General features: G+C 39.6%; 5 non-coding genes and 1 pseudogene across 5 annotated transcripts; 5 read left to right on the top strand and 1 right to left on the bottom strand.

The window, feature by feature from the left end:
• Nucleotides 1-434: 434 nt before the first annotated feature.
• On the top strand, nucleotides 435-598 carry LOC135046167 (U1 spliceosomal RNA). Its single transcript, XR_010238515.1, has one exon. It is a non-coding gene; the product is annotated as a U1 spliceosomal RNA (small nuclear RNA).
• Nucleotides 599-14,045: 13,447 nt separating this feature from the next.
• LOC135046127 (U1 spliceosomal RNA) lies at nucleotides 14,046-14,224 on the bottom strand (annotated as a pseudogene).
• A 3,773-nt stretch (nucleotides 14,225-17,997) lies between these two features.
• On the top strand, nucleotides 17,998-18,161 carry LOC135046175 (U1 spliceosomal RNA). Its single transcript, XR_010238523.1, has one exon. It is a non-coding gene; the product is annotated as a U1 spliceosomal RNA (small nuclear RNA).
• A 152-nt stretch (nucleotides 18,162-18,313) lies between these two features.
• On the top strand, nucleotides 18,314-18,476 carry LOC135046084 (U1 spliceosomal RNA). Its single transcript, XR_010238454.1, has one exon. It is a non-coding gene; the product is annotated as a U1 spliceosomal RNA (small nuclear RNA).
• A 671-nt stretch (nucleotides 18,477-19,147) lies between these two features.
• On the top strand, nucleotides 19,148-19,311 carry LOC135046001 (U1 spliceosomal RNA). The gene has a single exon (XR_010238375.1). It is a non-coding gene; the product is annotated as a U1 spliceosomal RNA (small nuclear RNA).
• A 152-nt stretch (nucleotides 19,312-19,463) lies between these two features.
• On the top strand, nucleotides 19,464-19,627 carry LOC135046097 (U1 spliceosomal RNA). The gene has a single exon (XR_010238462.1). It is a non-coding gene; the product is annotated as a U1 spliceosomal RNA (small nuclear RNA).
• Nucleotides 19,628-19,894: the final 267 nt, after the last annotated feature.

Raw genomic sequence — 19,894 nt, 5'->3', positions numbered from 1 at the left:
GAATGCTTCAGGGGCTGGGGCATAGCCAACATGAGCCCCACACCGAAGGAGGGTGGAGGTGTGTAATGCGAACTAGGGGTCATCCAAGCGCCGCAAAAGGCCGCCATGCCCTGCACGCCCCTTTTCTCTTTTCATATGCAGACGAGGGTTGAAGCCAACTTTGACCCACTGCTTGGATGGCATCACCATATGCAAATCCATCTGCTGCAGGCCTTCCCCCAGGAATGCTTGCACTAGTTGTTGCATTTGGTTTGTTGTTTGGGGGTGCTTCAGTATTAGGCAGCCTTCTGCCCTCCCATGTTCATCTGAAAATATGTGTTCTCCCTGCAGTTGTTGTCCCCAGATGAGAGTTCCCTTGTGCTGCCTCAGTTGAATCTCCTTTACTTGACAGAGATGTGCCTGAGCAGCGGCCCTCCCCAGCCCTATCCCAAATCATACTTATTTTGCATAGGAGAGACCATGGTCTTGAAGATTGTTCTCCCAGGGTGAGGTTCATTCATTGCATTCTGGGTATGCTGACCCCTGTGATTTCCCCAAATGTGGGAAACTCAACTGCATTATTTGTGGTAGTGGGGGACTGTGTTTGTGCTTTCCTCTGGTCAGCTCTAGTAAAAGTCAGATTTCTTTGTTTCAGTTCTTCCTCTAGCCTTGTTCTTCTTTCGAGAGTTCCCTTGTGCTGCCTCAGTGTGTATGGTTATTAATCAAAAGGTTGGTGGTTCAATCCCACTAAGGGACGTAATTGACCTTGTTATCAGATTTTGGTGATATTTAAGTAGACAAGTCAAAATTTCAAACCCCCTGTTATGGTGTAGTATACCTGGCCTTCTCTGATGTAATCAGAGTTAGATTTGATTCAGTGATTTTATAAAAACAGCTAGGAAGCACAATTTAGCAGTGGGTTGCAGAGAAAAAGAAATATGCTGGCAAAAAAATCCAATTGAGTGATTAAACAGCTCTTCATTTTCTGGCTTTATTTTTATGCTAACAAATTTGTTCTCTGAAAAGTGTCCACAAAGCCAAGTCTCTGATTAACACCTTTGTAGGGATGGTTTTTCACCTATTACTAAATTAAACTTGCTTCATTGGAAAGGCAGCAAGATGCATCCTCATTTCAATGTCTACTGAAATAATACAGGTTGACACCAGGAAACATTAACGCCACTGCATCCTTGCTGCTTTCGCATGTGGAAGTCTGTTTAATGTGAAAACAAGGTGATATCTAATTAGCACACAGGTAAGGAATTAAGAAAATCTTTATTTAAGGGTGAAGGTGTTTCTCACAAAATCGTTGCCCCAATGCATCATTGAAATTCAAGCTGGAAAGATGATTTTAATATATCACTTGTACATTTTGTATTGCTCTTCTGGTGACAATGTAGTTTGTTTTTGTCAATTACCATTTTAATAATAGGGTAAAGAAAATTAAGTGGATTTTTGAAAGAAAACAATACTGTCAATATACTATTAAAACAAATTAAAATGGTAAAAGTTAGTGTACTTTAAGTAAAAATAAAAGAGCAAAAATATCAATCCCAGTTTTGGATTACTTTAATTAACAAAAAAAATGCATATAGCAGAGGATAGTTTCAATCTGCCTACCTCTGGGTTATGGGCCCAGCATTTTTCCATTGCAGTACTCTGCTGCACATGTAAGTGCAAGAGATCCTGAAGCACTCACTCATCATGGGAAAGTACCAATGTGTTTCTTCGTTGGTTGATGGAAGAGACATCTTACAAAAACTCTCCAGATTATTGACTTTTTAAAGTTTTTCTAGGAAACGTTCTAGATGAATGCTTATTAGCCTTTGTCAGTATGTACGTTTGTAAAGTGTCTCTGTGGCGCAATCTGTTAGTGTGTTTGGTTATTAATCAAAGGGTTGGTGGTTCAATCCCACCCAGGGATGTAATTGACCTTGTTATCAGATTTTGGTGATCTTTAAGTAGACAAGTCAAAATTTCAAACCCCCTTCTTATGGTGTAGGGTACCTGGCCTACTCTGATGTAATCAGAGTTAGATTTGAATCAGTGATTTTATAAAAAAAAACAGCTAGGAAGCACAATTTAGCAGTGGGTTGCAGAGAAAAAGAAATATGCTGGCAGAAAAATCCAATTGAGTGATTAAACAGCTCTTCATTTTCTGGCTTTATTTTTATGCTAACGAATTTGTTCTCTGAAAAGTGTCCACAAAGCCAAGTCTCTGATTAACACCTTTGTAGGGATGGTTTTTCACCTATTACTAAATTAAACTTGCTTCATTGGAAAGGCAGCAAGATGCATCCTCATTTCAATGTCTACTGAAATAATACAGGTTGACACCAGGAAACATTAACGCCACTGCATCCTTGCTGCTTTCTCATGTGGAAGTCTGTTTAATGTGAAAACAAGGTGATATCTAATTAGCACACAGGTAAGGAATTAAGAAAATCTTTATTTAAGGGTGAAGATGTTTCTCACAAAATCGTTGCCCCAATGCATCATTGAAATTCAAGCTGGAAAGATGATTTTAATATATCACTTGTACATTTTGTATTGCTCTTCTGGTGACAATGTAGTTTGTTTTTGTCAATTACCATTTTAATAATCGGGTAAAGAAAATTAATTGGATTTTTGAAAGAAAACAATACTGTCAATATACTATTAAAACAAATTAAAATGGTAAAAGTTATTGTACTTTAAGTAAAAATAAAAGAGCAAAAATATCAATCCCAGTTTTGGATTACTTTAATTAACAAAAAAAAATGCATATAGCAGAGGATAGTTTCAATCTGCCTACCTCTGGGTTATGGACCCAGCATGCTTCCATTACAGTACTCTGTTGCACATGTAAGTGCAAGAGGTCCTGAAGCACTCACTTATCATGGGAAAGTACCAATGTGTTTCTTCATTGGTTGATGGAAGAAACATCTTACAAAAACTCTCCACATTATTGACTTTTTAAAATGTTTCTAGGAAACGTTCTAGATGAATGCTTATTAGCCTTTGTCAGTATGTACTTTTGCAAAGTGTCGCTGTGGCGCAATCAGTTAGTGTGTATGGTTATTAACCAAAAGGTTGGTGGTTCAATCCCACCCAGGGACGTAATTGACCTTGTTATCAGATTTTGGTGATCTTTAAGAAGACAAGTCAAAATTTCAAACCCCCTGTTATGGTGTAGGGTACCTGGCCTTCTCTGATGTAATCAGAGTTAGATTTGATTCAGTGATTTTATAAAAACAGCTAGGAAGCACAATTTAGCAGTGGGTTGCAGAGAAAAAGAAATATGCTGGCAAAAAAATCCAATTGAGTGATTAAACAGCTCTTCATTTTCTGGCTTTATTTTTATGCTAACAAATTTGTTCTCTGAAAAGTGTCCACAAAGCCAAGTCTCTGATTAACACCTTTGTAGGGATGGTTTTTCACCTATTACTAAATTAAACTTGCTTCATTGGAAAGGCAGCAAGATGCATCCTCATTTCAATGTCTACTGAAATAATACAGGTTGACACCAGGAAACATTAACGCCACTGCATCCTTGCTGCTTTCGCATGTGGAAGTCTGTTTAATGTGAAAACAAGGTGATATCTAATTAGCACACAGGTAAGGAATTAAGAAAATCTTTATTTAAGGGTGAAGGTGTTTCTCACAAAATCGTTGCCCCAATGCATCATTGAAATTCAAGCTGGAAAGATGATTTTAATATATCACTTGTACATTTTGTATTGCTCTTATGGTGACAATGTAGTTTGTTTTTGTCAATTACCATTTTAATAATAGGGTAAAGAAAATTAAGTGGATTTTTGAAAGAAAACAATACTGTCAATATACTATTAAAACAAATTAAAATGGTAAAAGTTATTGTACTTTAAGTAAAAATAAAAGCGAAAATATCAATCCCAGTTTTGGATTACTTTAATGAACAAAAAAAAAAATTCATATAGCAAAGGATAGTTTCAATCTGCCTACCTCTGGGTTATGGGCCCAGCATGCTTCCATTGCAGTACTCTGCTGCACATGTAAGTGCAAGAGATCCTGAAGCACTCACTCATCATGGGAAAGTACCAATGTGTTTCTTCGTTGGTTGATGGAAGAAACATCTTACAAAAACTCTCCAGATTATTGACTTTTTAAAGTTTTTCTAGGAAACGTTCTAGATGAATGCTTATTAGCCTTTGTCAGTATGTACGTTTGTAAAGTGTCTCTGTGGCGCAATCTGTTAGTGTGTTTGGTTATTAATCAAAGGGTTGGTGGTTCAATCCCACCCAGGGATGTAATTGACCTTGTTATCAGATTTTGGTGATCTTTAAGTAGACAAGTCAAAATTTCAAACCCCCTTCTTATGGTGTAGGGTACCTGGCCTACTCTGATGTAATCAGAGTTAGATTTGAATCAGTGATTTTATAAAAAAAACAGCTAGGAAGCACAATTTAGCAGTGGGTTGCAGAGAAAAAGAAATATGCTGGCAGAAAAATCCAATTGAGTGATTAAACAGCTCTTCATTTTCTGGCTTTATTTTTATGCTAACGAATTTGTTCTCTGAAAAGTGTCCACAAAGCCAAGTATCTGATTAACATATTTGTAGGGATGGTTTTTCACCTATTACTAAATTAAACTTGCTTCATTGGAAAGGCAGCAAGATGCATCCTCATTTCAATATCTACTGAAATAATACAGGTTGATACCAGGAAACATTAACGCCACTGCATCCTTGCTGCTTTCTCATGTGGAAGTCTGTTTAATGTGAAAACAAGGTGATATCTAATTAGCACACAGGTAAGGAATTAAGAAAATCTTTATTTAAGGGTGAAGATGTTTCTCACAAAATCGTTGCCCCAATGCATCATTGAAATTCAAGCTGGAAAGATGATTTTAATATATCACTTGTACATTTTTTATTGCTCTTCTGGTGACAATGTAGTTTGTTTTTGTCAATTACCATTTTAATAATCGGGTAAAGAAAATTAATTGGATTTTTGAAAGAAAACAATACTGTCAATATACTATTAAAACAAATTAAAATGGTAAAAGTTATTGTACTTTAAGTAAAAATAAAAGCTACAATATCAATCCCAGTTTTGGATTACTTTAATGAACAAAAAAAAAATGCATATAGCAAAGGATAGTTTCAATCTGCCTACCTCTGGGTTATGGGCCCACCATGCTTCCATTGCAGTACTCTGCTGCACATGTAAGTGCAAGAGATCCTGAAGCACTCACTCATCATGCGAAAGTAACAATGTGTTTCTTCATTTGTTGCTGGAAGAAACATCTTACAAAAACTCTCCAGATTATTGACTTTTTAAAGTTTTTCTAGGAAACGTTCTAGATGAATGCTTATTAGTCTTTGTCAGTGTGTACTTTTCGCAAAGTGTCTCTGTGGCGCAATCGGTTAGTGTGTTCAGCTATTAATCAAAAGGTTGGTGGTTCAATCCCATCCAGGGACGTAATTGACCTTGTGATCAGATTTTGGTAATATTTAAGTAGACAAGTCAAAATTGCAAACCCTCTCTTATGGTGTAGGGTACCTGGCCTTCTCTGATGTAATCAGAGTTAGATTTGATTAAGTGATTTTATAAAAAAAAACAGCTAGGAAGCACAATTTAGCAGTGGGTTGCAGAGAAAAAGAAAAATGCTGGCAGAAAAATCCAATTGAGTGATTAAACAGCTCTTCATTTTCTGGCTTTATTTTTATGATAACAAATTTGTTCTCTGAAAAGTGTCCACAAAGCCAAGTCTCTGATTAACACCTTTGTAGGGATGGTTTTTCACCTATTACTAAATTAAACTTGCTTCATTGGAAAGGCAGCAAGATGCATCCTCATTTCAATATCTACGGAAATAATACAGGTTGACACCAGGAAACATTAACGCCACTGCATCTTTGCTGTTTTCTCATGTGGAAGTCTGTTTAATGTGAAAACAAGGTGATATCTAATTAGCACACAGGTAAGGAATTAAGAACATCTTTATTTAAGGGTGAAGATGTTTCTCACAAAATCGTTGCCCCAATGCATCATTGAAATTCAAGCTGGAAAGATGATTTTAATATATCACTTGTACATTTTGTATTGCTCTTCTGGTGACAATGTAGTTTGTTTTTGTCAATTACCATTTTAATAATCGGGTAAAGAAAATTAATTGGATTTTTGAAAGAAAACAATACTGTCAATATACTATTAAAACAAATTAAAATGGTAAAAGTTATTGTACTTTAAGTAAAAATAAAAGAGCAAAAATATCAATCCCAGTTTTGGATTACTTTAATTAACAAAAAAAAATGCATATAGCAGAGGATAGTTTCAATCTGCCTACCTCTGGGTTATGGACCCAGCATGCTTCCATTACAGTACTCTGCTGCACATGTAAGTGCAAGAGATCCTGAAGCACTCACTCATCATGGGAAAGTACCAATGTGTTTCTTCATTGGTTGATGGAAGAAACATCTTACAAAAACTCTCCACATTATTGACTTTTTAAAATGTTTCTAGGAATCGTTCTAGATGAATGCTTATTAGCCTTTGTCAGTATGTTCTTTTGCAAAGTGTCGTTTTGGCGCAATCAGTTAGTGTGTAAGGCTATTAACCAAAAGGTTGGTGGTTCAATCCCACCCAGGGACTTAATTGACCTTGTTATCAGATTTTGGTGATCTTTAAGTAGACAAGTCAAAATTTCAAACCCCCTGTTATGGTGTAGGGTACCTGGCCTTCTCTAATGTAATCAGAGTTAGATTTGATTCAGTGATTTTATAAAAACAGCTAGGAAGAACAATTTAGCAGTGGGTTGCAGAGAAAAAGAAATATGCTGGCAGAAAAATCCAATTGAGTGATTAAACAGCTCTTCATTTTCTGGCTTTATTTTTATACTAACAAATTTGTTCTCTGAAAAGTGTCCACAAAGCCAAGTCTCTGATTAACACCTTTGTAGGGATGGTTTTTCACCTATTACTAAATTAAACTTGCTTCATTGGAAAGGCAGCAAGATGCATCTTCATTTCAATGTCTACTGAAATAATACAGGTTGACACCAGGAAACATTAACGCCACTGCATCCTTGCTGCTTTCGCATGTGGAAGTCTGTTTAATGTGAAAACAAGGTGATATCTAATTAGCACACAGGTAAGGAATTAAGAAAATCTTTATTTAAGGGTGAAGATGTTTCTCACAAAATCGTTGCCCCAATGCATCGTTGAAATTCAAGCTGGAAAGATGATTTTAATATATCACTTGTACATTTTGTATTGCTCTTCTGGTGACAATGTAGTTTGTTTTTGTCAATTACCATTTTAATAATCGGGTAAAGAAAATTAAGTGGATTTTTGAAAGAAAACAATACTGTCAATATACTATTAAAACAAATTAAAATGGTAAAAGTTATTGTACTTTAAGTAAAAATAAAAGAGCAAAAATATCAATCCCAGTTTTGGATTACTTTAATTAACAAAAAAAAATGCATATAGCAGAGGATAGTTTCAATCTGCCTACCTCTGGGTTATGGACCCAGCATGCTTCCATTACAGTACTCTGCTGCACATGTAAGTGCAAGAGGTCCTGAAGCACTCACTTATCATGGGAAAGTACCAATGTGTTTCTTCATTGGTTGATGGAAGAAACATCTTACAAAAACTCTCCACATTATTGACTTTTTAAAATGTTTCTAGGAATCGTTCTAGATGAATGCTTATTAGCCTTTGTCAGTATGTACTTTTGCTAAGTGTAGCTGTGGCGCAATCAGTTAGTGTGTAAGGCTATTAACCAAAAGGTTGGTTGTTTAATCCCACCCAGGGATTTAATTGACCTTGTTATCAGATTTTGGTGATCTTTAAGTAGACAAGTCAAAATTTCAAACCCCCTGTTATGGTGTAGGGTACCTGGCCTTCTCTGATGTAATCAGAGTTAGATTTGATTCAGTGATTTTATAAAAACAGCTAGGAAGCACAATTTGGCAGTGGGTTGCAGAGAAAAAGAAATATGCTGGCAGAAAAATCCAATTGAGTGATTAAACAGCTCTTCATTTTCTGGCTTTATTTTTATGCTAACTAATTTGTTCTCTGAAAAGTGTCCACAAAGCCAAGTATCTGATTAACATATTTGTAGGGATGGTTTTTCACCTATTACTAAATTAAACTTGCTTCATTGGAAAGGCAGCAAGATGCATCCTCATTTCAATATCTACTGAAATAATACAGGTTGACACCAGGAAACATTAACGCCACTGCATCCTTGCTGCTTTCTCATGTGGAAGTCTGTTTAATGTGAAAACAAGGTGATATCTAATTAGCACACAGGTAAGGAATTAAGAAAATCTTTATTTAAGGGTGAAGATGTTTCTCACAATATCGTTGCCCCAATGCATCATTGAAATTCAAGCTGGAAAGATGATTTTAATATATCACTTGTACATTTTGTATTGCTCTTCTGGTGACAATGTAGTTTGTTTTTGTCAATTACCATTTTAATAATCGGGTAAAGAAAATTAATTGGATTTTTGAAAGAAAACAATACTGTCAATATACTATTAAAACAAATTAAAATGGTAAAAGTTATTGTACTTTAAGTAAAAATAAAAGCTAAAATATCAATCCCAGTTTTGGATTACTTTAATGAACAAAAAAAAATGCATATAGCAAAGGATAGTTTCAATCTGCCTACCTCTGGGTTATGGGCCCAGCATGCTTCCATTGCAGTACTCTGCTGCACATGTAAGTGCAAGAGATCCTGAAGCACTCACTCATCATGCGAAAGTAACAATGTGTTTCTTCATTTGTTGCTGGAAGAAACATCTTACAAAAACTCTCCAGATTATTGACTTTTTAAAGTTTTTCTAGGAAACGTTCTAGATGAATGCTTATTAGTCTTTGTCAGTGTGTACTTTTCGCAACGTGTCTCTGTGGCGCAATCGGTTAGTGTGTTCAGCTATTAATCAAAAGGTTGGTGGTTCAATCCCATCCAGGGACGTAATTGACCTTGTGATCAGATTTTGGTAATATTTAAGTAGACAAGTCAAAATTGCAAACCCTCTCTTATGGTGTAGGGTACCTGGCCTTCTCTGATGTAATCAGAGTTAGATTTGATTAAGTGATTTTATAAAAAAAACAGCTAGGAAGCACAATTTAGCAGTGGGTTGCAGAGAAAAAGAAAAATGCTGGCAGAAAAATCCAATTGAGTGATTAAACAGCTCTTCATTTTCTGGCTTTATTTTTATGATAACAAATTTGTTCTCTGAAAAGTGTCCACAAAGCCAAGTCTCTGATTAACACCTTTGTAGGGATGGTTTTTCACCTATTACTAAATTAAACTTGCTTCATTGGAAAGGCAGCAAGATGCATCCTCATTTCAATATCTACGGAAATAATACAGGTTGACACCAGGAAACATTAACGCCACTGCATCTTTGCTGTTTTCTCATGTGGAAGTCTGTTTAATGTGAAAACAAGGTGATATCTAATTAGCACACAGGTAAGGAATTAAGAACATCTTTATTTAAGGGTGAAGATGTTTCTCACAAAATCGTTGCCCCAATGCATCATTGAAATTCAAGCTGGAAAGATGATTTTAATATATCACTTGTACATTTTGTATTGCTCTTCTGGTGACAATGTAGTTTGTTTTTGTCAATTACCATTTTAATAATCGGGTAAAGAAAATTAATTGGATTTTTGAAAGAAAACAATACTGTCAATATACTATTAAAACAAATTAAAATGGTAAAAGTTATTGTACTTTAAGTAAAAATAAAAGAGCAAAAATATCAATCCCAGTTTTGGATTACTTTAATTAACAAAAAAAAATGCATATAGCAGAGGATAGTTTCAATCTGCCTACCTCTGGGTTATGGACCCAGCATGCTTCCATTACAGTACTCTGCTGCACATGTAAGTGCAAGAGATCCTGAAGCACTCACTCATCATGGGAAAGTACCAATGTGTTTCTTCATTGGTTGATGGAAGAAACATCTTACAAAAACTCTCCACATTATTGACTTTTTAAAATGTTTCTAGGAATCGTTCTAGATGAATGCTTATTAGCCTTTGTCAGTATGTTCTTTTGCAAAGTGTCGTTTTGGCGCAATCAGTTAGTGTGTAAGGCTATTAACCAAAAGGTTGGTGGTTCAATCCCACCCAGGGACTTAATTGACCTTGTTATCAGATTTTGGTGATCTTTAAGTAGACAAGTCAAAATTTCAAACCCCCTGTTATGGTGTAGGGTACCTGGCCTTCTCTAATGTAATCAGAGTTAGATTTGATTCAGTGATTTTATAAAAACAGCTAGGAAGAACAATTTAGCAGTGGGTTGCAGAGAAAAAGAAATATGCTGGCAGAAAAATCCAATTGAGTGATTAAACAGCTCTTCATTTTCTGGCTTTATTTTTATACTAACAAATTTGTTCTCTGAAAAGTGTCCACAAAGCCAAGTCTCTGATTAACACCTTTGTAGGGATGGTTTTTCACCTATTACTAAATTAAACTTGCTTCATTGGAAAGGCAGCAAGATGCATCTTCATTTCAATGTCTACTGAAATAATACAGGTTGACACCAGGAAACATTAACGCCACTGCATCCTTGCTGCTTTCGCATGTGGAAGTCTGTTTAATGTGAAAACAAGGTGATATCTAATTAGCACACAGGTAAGGAATTAAGAAAATCTTTATTTAAGGGTGAAGATGTTTCTCACAAAATCGTTGCCCCAATGCATCGTTGAAATTCAAGCTGGAAAGATGATTTTAATATATCACTTGTACATTTTGTATTGCTCTTCTGGTGACAATGTAGTTTGTTTTTGTCAATTACCATTTTAATAATCGGGTAAAGAAAATTAAGTGGATTTTTGAAAGAAAACAATACTGTCAATATACTATTAAAACAAATTAAAATGGTAAAAGTTATTGTACTTTAAGTAAAAATAAAAGAGCAAAAATATCAATCCCAGTTTTGGATTACTTTAATTAACAAAAAAAAATGCATATAGCAGAGGATAGTTTCAATCTGCCTACCTCTGGGTTATGGACCCAGCATGCTTCCATTACAGTACTCTGCTGCACATGTAAGTGCAAGAGGTCCTGAAGCACTCACTTATCATGGGAAAGTACCAATGTGTTTCTTCATTGGTTGATGGAAGAAACATCTTACAAAAACTCTCCACATTATTGACTTTTTAAAATGTTTCTAGGAATTGTTCTAGATGAATGCTTATTAGCCTTTGTCAGTATGTACTTTTGCTAAGTGTAGCTGTGGCGCAATCAGTTAGTGTGTAAGGCTATTAACCAAAAGGTTGGTTGTTTAATCCCACCCAGGGATTTAATTGACCTTGTTATCAGATTTTGGTGATCTTTAAGTAGACAAGTCAAAATTTCAAACCCCCTGTTATGGTGTAGGGTACCTGGCCTTCTCTGATGTAATCAGAGTTAGATTTGATTCAGTGATTTTATAAAAACAGCTAGGAAGCACAATTTGGCAGTGGGTTGCAGAGAAAAAGAAATATGCTGGCAGAAAAATCCAATTGAGTGATTAAACAGCTCTTCATTTTCTGGCTTTATTTTTATGCTAACTAATTTGTTCTCTGAAAAGTGTCCACAAAGCCAAGTATCTGATTAACATATTTGTAGGGATGGTTTTTCACCTATTACTAAATTAAACTTGCTTCATTGGAAAGGCAGCAAGATGCATCCTCATTTCAATATCTACTGAAATAATACAGGTTGACACCAGGAAACATTAACGCCACTGCATCCTTGCTGCTTTCTCATGTGGAAGTCTGTTTAATGTGAAAACAAGGTGATATCTAATTAGCACACAGGTAAGGAATTAAGAAAATCTTTATTTAAGGGTGAAGATGTTTCTCACAAAATCGTTGCCCCAATGCATCATTGAAATTCAAGCTGGAAAGATGATTTTAATATATCACTTGTACATTTTGTATTGCTCTTATGGTGACAATGTAGTTTGTTTTTGTCAATTACCATTTTAATAATAGGGTAAAGAAAATTAAGTGGATTTTTGAAAGAAAACAATACTGTCAATATACTATTAAAACAAATTAAAATGGTAAAAGTTATTGTACTTTAAGTAAAAATAAAAGCTAAAATATCAATCCCAGTTTTGGATTACTTTAATGAACAAAAAAAAAAATTCATATAGCAAAGGATAGTTTCAATCTGCCTACCTCTGGGTTATGGGCCCAGCATGCTTCCATTGCAGTACTCTGCTGCACATGTAAGTGCAAGAGATCCTGAAGCACTCACTCATCATGCGAAAGTACTAATGTGTTTCTTCATTGGTTGCTGGAAGAAACATCTTACAAAAACTCTCCAGATTATTGACTTTTTAAAGTTTTTCTAGGAAACGTTCTAGATGAATGCTTATTAGTCTTTGTCAGTATGTGCTTTTTGCAAAGTGTCTCTGTGGCGCAATCGGTTAGTGTGTTCAGCTATTTATCAAAAGGTTGGTGGTTCAATCCCACCCAGGGACGTAATTGACCTTGTGATCACATTTTGGTGATATTTAAGTAGACAAGTCAAAATTGCAAACCCCCTCTTATGGTATAGGGTACCTGGCCTTCTCTGATGTAATCAGAGTTAGATTTGATTAAGTGATTTTATAAAAAAACAGCTAGGAAGCACAATTTAGCAGTGGGTTGCAGAGAAAAAGAAAAATGCTGGCAGAAAAATCCAATTGAGTGATTAAACAGCTCTTCATTTTCTGGCTTTATTTTTATGATTACAAATTTGTTCTCTGAAAAGTGTCCACAAAGCCAAGTATCTGATTAACATCTTTGTAGGGATGGTTTTTCACCTATTACTAAATTAAACTTGCTTCATTGGAAAGGCAGCAAGATGCATCCTCATTTCAATATCTACGGAAATAATACAGGTTGACACCAGGAAACATTAACGCCACTGCATCTTTGCTGTTTTCTCATGTGGAAGTCTGTTTAATGTGAAAACAAGGTGATATCTAATTAGCACACAGGTAAGGAATTAAGAAAATCTTTATTTAAGGGTGAAGATGTTTCTCACAAATTCGTTGCCCCAATGCATCATTGAAATTCAAGCTGGAAAGATGATTTTAATATATCACTTGTACATTTTGTATTGCTCTTCTGGTGACAATGTAGTTTGTTTTTGTCAATTACCATTTTAATAATCGGGTAAAGAAAATTAATTGGATTTTTGAAAGAAAACAATACTGTCAATATACTATTAAAACAAATTAAAATGGTAAAAGTTATTGTACTTTAAGTAAAAATAAAAGAGCAAAAATATCAATCCCAGTTTTGGATTACTTTAATTAACAAAAAAAAATGCATATAGCAGAGGATAGTTTCAATATGCCTACCTCTGGGTTATGGACCCAGCATGCTTCCATTACAGTACTCTGCTGCACATGTAAGTGCAAAAGATCCTGAAGCACTCACTCATCATGGGAATGTACCAATGTGTTTCTTCATTGGTTGATGGAAGAAACATCTTACAAAAACTCTCCACATTATTGACTTTTTAAAATGTTTCTAGGAATCGTTCTAGATGAATGCTTATTAGCCTTTGTCAGTATGTACTTTTACAAAGTGTCGCTGTGGCGCAATCAGTTAGTGTGTAAGGCTATTAACCAAAAGGTTGGTGGTTCAATCCCACCCAGGGACTTAATTGACCTTGTTATCAGATTTTGGTGATCTTTAAGTAGACAAGTCAAAATTTCAAACCCCCTGTTATGGTGTAGGGTACCAGGCCTTCTCTGATGTAATCAGAGTTAGATTTGATTCAGTGATTTTATAAAAACAGCTAGGAAGCACAATTTAGCAGTGGGTTGCAGAGAAAAAGAAATATGCTGGCAGAAAAATCCAATTGAGTGATTAAACAGCTCTTCATTTTCTGGCTTTATTTTTATGCTAACAAATTTGTGCTCTGAAAAGTGTCCACAAAGCCAAGTATCTGATTAACACCTTTGTAGGGATGGTTTTTCACCTATTATTAAATTAAACTTGCTTCATTGGAAAGGCAGCAAGTGATGTCATCCAAGCATTGGGTCAAAGTTGGCTTCAAACCTCGTCTGCTTATGAAAAGAGAAAAGGGGTATGCAGGGCATGGCGGCCTTTTGCGGTGCTTGGATGACCCCTAGTTCGCATTAAATAATGCAGTCGAGTTTCCCACATTTGGGGAAATCACAGAGGTCAGCATACCCAGAATGCAATGAATGAACCGCACCCTGGGAGAACAGTCTTCATGACCATGGTATCTCCTATGCAAAATAAGTATGATTTGGGATAGGGCTGGGGAGGGCCGCTGCTCAGGCACATCTCTGTCAAGTAAAGGAGATTCAACTGAGGCAGCACAAGGGAACTCTCATCTGGGGACAACAACTGCAGGGAGAACACATATTTTCAGATGAACATGGGAGGGCAGAAGGCTGCCTAATACTGAAGCACCCCCAAACAACAAACCAAATGCAACAACTAGTGCAAGCATTCCTGGGGGAAGGCCAGCAGCAGATGGATTTGCATATGGCGATGTCATCCAAGCAGTGGGTCAAAGTTGGCTTCAACCCTCGTCTGCATATGAAAAGAGAAAAGGGGTGTGCAGGGCATGGCGGCCTTTTGCGGCACTTGGATGACCCCTAGTTCGCATTAAACACCTCCACCCTCCGTCGGTGTGGGGCTCATGTTGGCTATGCCCCAGCCCCTGAAGGATTCAAGCTGATTTCTTGCAGCAGCTGGGCACTGTAACAGCTCCAGAGCTGCTCTGTAAGGCAAGTAAAAGGGTGTGGGCCCTGCAGCACTACCTGTAGTTCGCATTGTGCGAGACCCCTAGTTCGCATTAAACACCCCCACCCTCCTTCGGTGTGGGGCTCATGTTGGCCATGCCCCAGCCCCTGAAGCATTCACGCTGATTTCTTGCAGCAGCTGGGCACTGTAACAGCTCAAGAGCTGCTCTGTAAGGCAAGTAAAAGGGTGTGGGCCCTGCAGCACTACCTGTAGTTTGCATTGTGCATTGGAAGGCACAAAGTAAGCAGACGGGAGGAGAAGTCAGGATAGTGCACAAGGGTATAGACGGGAGGGGCTCAAGAAAAAAGAAGTGGAAACAGACAGCAAACTAGGCTTCCAATGCACAATGCAAACTACAGGTAGTGCTGTAGGGCCCACACCCTTTTACTTGCCTTACAGAGCAGCTCTGGAGCTGTTTAATCACTCAATTGGATTTTTCTGCCAGCATAATTTTTCTCTTACGTCCTAGAGGATGCTGGGGACTCCGTAAGGACCATGGGGGATAGACGGGCTCCGCAGGAGACATGGGCACTTTAAGAAAGACTTTAGATCTGGGTGTGCACTGGCTCCTCCCTCTATGCCCCTCCTCCAGACCTCAGTTTACTACTGTGCCCAGAGGAGACTGGGTGCTTTTCAGGGAGCTCTCCTGAGTTTCCTGACAGAAAGTATATTTGTTAGATTTTTTTATTTTCAGGGAGCCTGCTGGCAACAGACTCCCTGCATCGAGGGGCGGAGGGGAGAGATGCACACCTACTTCTGTGAGTTGATAGGCTCTGCTTCTTAGGCTACTGTACAGCATTAGCTCCAGAGGGATCGGTACGCAGGTCTCACCCTCGCCGTCCGTCCCAGAGCCGCGCCGCCGTCCCCCTCGCAGAGCCGGAAGATAGAAGCCGGGTGAGTATGAGAAGAAAAGAAGACTTCAGAGGCGGCGGAAGACTTCATGATCTTCACTGAGGTAACGCACAGCAGTAAAGCTGTGCTCCATTGCTCCAATACACCTCACACACGGCAGTCAGTGTAAGGGTGAAGGGCGCAGGGGGGACGCCCTGGGCAGCAATATAGACCTCTCTTTGGCAAAATAAATATATATGCAGCTAGGCACTGTATATATATATATAAGAGCCCCCGCCATTTTTTTACTATATTTGAGCGGGACAGAAGCCCGTCGCTGAGGGGGTGGGGCTTCTCCCTCAGCACTCACCAGCGCCATTTTCTCCACAGCACCGCTGAGGGGAAGCTCCACGGACTCTCCCCTGCTTATACCACGGTAGAAAGAGGGTCTTAAAGAAGAGGGGGGCACATAATTAGGCGCATATATATATGGAAATACAGCGCTACTGGGTAAACATAAAATTATTGTGTTTTTTTCCTGGGTCATATAGCGCTGGGGTGTGTGCTGGCATACTCTCTCTCTCTGTCTCTCCAAAGGGCCTTGTTGGGGAACTGTCCTCAGATAAGAGGATTCCCTGAGTGTATGGTGTGTCGGTACACGTGTGTCGACATGTCTGAGGTAGAAGGCTCTCCTAGAGAGGAGCAGGAGCAAATTAATGTGGTGTCTCCATCGACAACGCCGACACCTGACTGGATGGATATGTGGAATGTTTTAAGTGCTAATGTAAACTTATTACACAAGAGATTAGACAAAGCTGAAGCTAGGGAACAGTCAGGGAGTCAACCCATGCCTGTCCCTATGTCGCAGGGACCTTCGGGGTCTCAAAAGCGCCCACTATCCCAAATAGTTGACACAGATACCGACACAGATTCTGACTCCAGTGTCGACTACGATGATGCAAAGTTACAGCCAAAATTGGCTAAATGTATTCGATATATGATTATTGCAATAAAAGATGTTTTGCACATCACAGAGTCCCCTGTCCCTGACACGAGGGTACACATGTATAAGGGAAAGAAACCTGAGATAACCTTTCCCCCCTCACATGAGTTGAACGAATTATGTGAAAAAGCTTGGGAATCTCCAGACAAAAAGCTGCAGATTCCCAAAAGGATTCTTATGGCGTATCCTTTCCCGCCAATGGACAGGATACGGTGGGAATCCTCCCCTAGGGTGGATAAAGCATTGACACGCTTATCCAAAAAGGTAGCGCTGCCATCCCAGGATACGGCTACCATCAGGGACCCTGCTGACCGCAAGCAGGAGGTTACCCTAAAGTCCATTTACACACATTCTGGTACCTTACTCAGACCGGCAATTGCGTCGGCCGGGGTTGTAGCGCGGTGGCAGCATGGACAGATACCTTATCAGCAGAGATTGAGACCCTAGATAAGGATGCTATGTTATTGACCATAGGGCATATAAAAGATGCTGTCCTATATATGAGAGATGCTCAAAGTGACATTAGTCTACTGGGTTCTAGAATAAACGCTATGTCGATTTCTGCTAGACGAGTCCTATGGACCCGGCAATGGACAGGTGATGCCGACTCAAAAAGGCATATGGAGGTTTTACCTTACAGGGGTGAGGAATTGTTTGGGGAAGGTCTCTCGGACCTAGTCTCCACAGCTACAGCTGGTAAATCAAATTTTTTGCCTTATATTCCCTCACAGCCTAAGAAAGCACCACATTATCAAATGCAGTCCTTTCGATCACAGAGAAACAAGAAAGTACGAGGTGCGTCCTTTCTTGCCAGAGGTAAGGGCAGAGGGAAGAAGCTGCACAACACAGCTAGTTCCCAGGAACAGAAGTCCTCCCCGGCCTCTACAAAATCCACCGCATGACGCTGGGGCTCCGCTAAAGGAGTCCGCCCAGTTGGGGGCACGTCTTCGAGTTTTCAGCCACATCTGGGTTCATTCGCAGGTGGATCCCTAGGCAATAGAAATTGTTTCTCAGGGTTACAAGCTGAAATTCGAAGAGGTGCCTCCTCGCCGGTTTTTCAAATCGGCCCTACCATCTTCTCCCCAGGAAAGGGAGATAGTGTTAAATGCAATTCACAAATTGTATCTTCAACATATGCAGATGAGGGTTCCAGCCAACTTTGGCCCACTGCTTGGATGACATCACCGTATGCAAATCCGTCTTCTGCAGACCTTCTCCCAGGAATGCTTGTACTAGTTGTTGCATTTGGTTTGTTGTTTGGGCGTGCTTCAGTATTAGGCAGCCTTCTGCCCTCCCATGTTCATCTGAAAATATGTGTTCTCCCGGCAGTTGTTGTCCCCAGATGAGAGTTCCCTTGTGCTGCCTCAGTTGAATCTCCTTTACTTGACAGAGATGTGCCTGAGCAGCGGCCCTCCCCAGCCCTATCTCAAATCATACTTATTTTGCATAGGAGATACCATGGTCATAAAGATTGTTCTCCCAGGGTGAGGTTCATTCATTGCATTCTGGGTATGCTGACCCCTGTGATTTCCCCAAATGTGGGAAACTCAACTGCATTATTTGTGGTAGTGGGGGACTGTGTTTGTGTTTTCCTCTGGTCAGCTCTGGTAAAAGTCAGATTTCTTTGTCTCAGATCTTCCTCTAGCCTTGTTCTTCTTTCGAGAGTTCCATTGTGCTGCCTCAGTTTGATCTCCTTCACTTGACAGGGGGGTACCCGAGCAGCGACCCTCCCCAGCTCTAGCCCAACTCCTACATACCTGCCAGGTGAGATACTATGATCATGAAGGTGCTTCTCCCAGGGCAAGGCTCACCCATTGCACTCTGGGTGTGCTGCTCCTGCGATTTCCCCAAATGTGGGAAACTTGACTGCATAATTTGTGTTTCCCCTGGTCGGCTCTCGTATAATTCAGATCTCTTTGTCTCAGGTCTCTCTCCAGCCTAGTTTGCTGTCTGTTTCCACTTCTGTTTTCTTGAGCCGCTCCCTTCTATGCCCTTGCGCACTATCCTGACTTCTCCCGTCTGCTTACTTTGTGCCTTCCAACGCACAATGCGAACTACAGGTAGTGCTGCAGGGCCCACACCCTTTTACTTGCCGTACAGAGCAGCTCTGGAGCTGTTACAGTGCCCAGCTGCTGCAAGAAATCAGCTTGAATGCTTCAGGGGCTGGGGCATAGCCAACATGAGCCCCACACCGAAGGAGGGTGGAGGTATTTAATGCGAACTAGGGGTCATCCAAGCACCGCAAAAGGCCGCCATGCCCTGCATAACCCTTTTCTCTTTTCATATGCAGATGAGGGTTCCAGCCAACTTTGGCCCACTGCTTGGATGACATCACCGTATGCAAATCCGTCTTCTGCAGACCTTCTCCCAGGAATGCTTTTACTAGTTGTTACATTTGGTTTGTTGTTTGGGGGTGCTTCAGTATTAGGCAGCCTTCTGCCCTCCCATGTTCATCTGAAAATATGTGTTCTCCCTGCAGTTGTTGTCCCCAGATGAGAGTTCCCTTGTGCTGCCTCAGTTGAATCTCCTTTACTTGACAGAGATGTGCCTGAGCAGCGGCCCTCCCCAGCCCTATCCCAAATCATACTTATTTTGCATAGGAGTTTCCATGGTCATGAAGATTGTTCTCCCAGGGTGAGGTTCATTCATTGCATTCTGGGTATGCTGACCCCTGTGATTTCCCCAAATGTGGGAAACTCGACTGCATTAATTGTGGTAGTGGGGGACTGTGTTTGTGCTTTCCTCTGGTCAGCTCTGGTAAAAGACAGATTTCTTTGTCTCAGATCTTCCTCTAGCCTTGTTCTTTTTTCGAGAGTTTCCTTGTGCTGCCTCAGTTGGATCTCCTTCACTTGACAGGGGGGTGCCCGAGCAGCGACCCTCCCCATCTCTAGCCCAACTCCTACTTACCTGCCAGGTGAGATACTATGATCAGGAAGGTGCTTCTCCCAGGGCAAGGCTCACCCATTGCACTCTGGGTGTGCTGCTCCTACGATTTCCCCAAATGTGGGACACTTGACTGCATAATTTGTGTTTCCTCTAGTCGGCTACTCGTATAATTCAGATCTCTTTGTCTCAGGTCTCTCTCCAGCCTAGTTTGCTGTCTGTTTCCACTTCTCTTTTCTTGAGCCGCTGCCTTCTATGCCCTTGTGCACTCTCCTGACTTCTCCTGTCTGCTTACTTTGTGCCTTCCAACGCACAATGCAAACTACAGGTAGTGCTGCAGGGCCCACACCCTTTTACTTGCCTTTCAGAGCAGCTCTGGAGCTGTTACAGTGCCCAGCTGCTGCAAGAAATCAGCTTGAATGCTTCAGGGGCTGGGGCATAGCCAAC

This window comes from Pseudophryne corroboree, unplaced genomic scaffold (genome assembly GCF_028390025.1).
Source record: "Pseudophryne corroboree isolate aPseCor3 unplaced genomic scaffold, aPseCor3.hap2 scaffold_915, whole genome shotgun sequence".
Taxonomy (NCBI): Eukaryota; Metazoa; Chordata; class Amphibia; order Anura; family Myobatrachidae; genus Pseudophryne; species Pseudophryne corroboree.
Note: the sequence above shows the minus strand (reverse complement) of the source record. Positions and strands in the feature narration are given on the sequence as shown.